This window comes from Colobus angolensis, unplaced genomic scaffold (assembly GCF_000951035.1).
Source record: "Colobus angolensis palliatus isolate OR3802 unplaced genomic scaffold, Cang.pa_1.0 Scaffold184, whole genome shotgun sequence".
NCBI lineage: Eukaryota > Metazoa > Chordata > Mammalia > Primates > Cercopithecidae > Colobus > Colobus angolensis.
This window is the reverse complement of record NW_012114977.1, coordinates 4,371,880-4,373,842: the sequence shown is the minus strand read 5'-3', so window position 1 is coordinate 4,373,842 and position 1,963 is coordinate 4,371,880.

Here is a 1,963-nt window from a genome sequence, read left to right as displayed (position 1 = left end):
CCAGGATGGTCTCGATCTCCTGACCTCGTGATCCGCCCGTCTCGGCCTCCCAAAGTGCTGGGATTACAGGCTTGAGCCACCGCGCCCGGCCGCGAGCTACTGTTTTAATCCTCCGCAATCTTCTAGAATACACACACACACACACACACACACACACTTCCTTTAAATATCTGAGCATATTTAAAATTGTTGATTTAAAGCATTTGAGCATATTTAAAATTGTTGATTTAAAGCATTTGCCCAAAAAGTCCAATATCTGAGCTTCCCCAGGTATCTGTCAATTTCTTCTTTCCCTATACTTAGACTGTATTTTCTTGGTATGCTTTTATGGGTTGAATGTGTCCGCCCAAAGCATATTTTGAAGCTCTACACTCTGGTACCTGTGAATGGGATCTTATTCAGAAACAGGTTCTCTGCAGATATAACTGCTTAAGAAGAGGTCATATTGGATAAGTTTGGGCCCTAAACCCAGTAGCTCGTGTCTTTATGAAATGTGAAAAGTTCCCTTGTCCCACTCGCAGGGCGTGATCTTTTCACACTTGCTGTTTTTCAAGTATCTTTAACTTCAATAGTCAATATGCTAAAATAGCATATTTTAACCCCTTCATTTCCCTCGTCTGGAACTTCCCGAGAAGTTTCATGTATTAAAAGTTGAGTGGATGGCTGTGGAGAGAAGATTCAGGTTAGTAACTGAGTGGCAAGAGACCTATAAAGGAAAACAGGAACATAAATTGGAATACGCAGGATGTAAGTCTAAATATATTGCCCCATATCTTATTGAGTAAGTCTCTTAGTCATGAGAAGAGTTTTATCCAGTTAAGCAGTTGTATCTTATTTCAGGAGGTGATGTTATAGGTGGTCTTTCCTCTAGGTTAGGCCTCTATATGGTGTGGTCAGTCAGGTATTTAATAAGAGGCATGTCTATGGAAACAAAAGAAAAGTAAAGGTTAGTGGTTGGAGCAAATTACACAAGCCCAGGTTTTGAGTCCAGAGGACAGTCCATTGAGATTTCTAGATGTTGGGCTTGAAGCATCTTTAGACGGAGGAATGACAAAAAGTAGTAATTTTGATGAATTTCCTGGCATGTAGTTTATATTAGTTGTTGTGGTGAACTTTCTGAGCAACCCACAGGGCCACAGGCATGAAATCTGTCCACAAGTAAGCTGTTCTTGTTACTGAAACACCAGCGTTTCCGTCTAGGTCCTGCTTCTTGATGCACAGATGGCCAATCGCTGAGATGAGTATTCCCAGGGAAAATTAAAGGTGTATACAGCAGGAAAGAAATGTAACCATGTGTGGCAAACAGGAATTAGAGAGGGGCAAGGAAAGTAAACGTGTGAGAAAACAGGAACTAGAGAGGGGTAAGGAATGTAACCATGTGTAGGAAAACAGGAATTAGAGAGCAGGTGAGGAAGAGAGGCTGGTCAACAGGAAGCATGTGGTTGGTTAGGCAATTACGGTGGTCAGGGGCCTGGCATCTCGCTGTTTAGATGCACTGATCTCAGGAAGTTTCAGCTCCTTGATACTGTCTGGGAAGCTTGATGGTGGGTTTCCTGATAAAGGAACTCAGTTAAGACAAACATAACTTTTTCAAGTTTTAACACCGGGAGGATAAATTTCTATGTTTTTTTCAAAGAAACCATAAACATCAGCTCTATGGGACATTTGGGCTGGTTTCAGTCCTCCTTTCTACTTATCAACTCCCCAATCCTGAGGAACCTGGCCCTGGATCTTTCAGGATGCTTCATGCTGAGAAGGGGCGTTGTAGGCAGCTCCATGCCATGGGTGACCTCGTGACCACCAAGGAATCACGGTTAATCTAATCCTACAGTTTTCTTCTGAAACACAGATTTATAAATGTTGCTATTCTTTCCAAATAGCTTTGCTGTGTTAATTGTCTTTATTACTTTCAATTATTGCCTTTCTTTTGTTTTTTGGGTTTTTTTTTTTTTTTTTTTTTTTT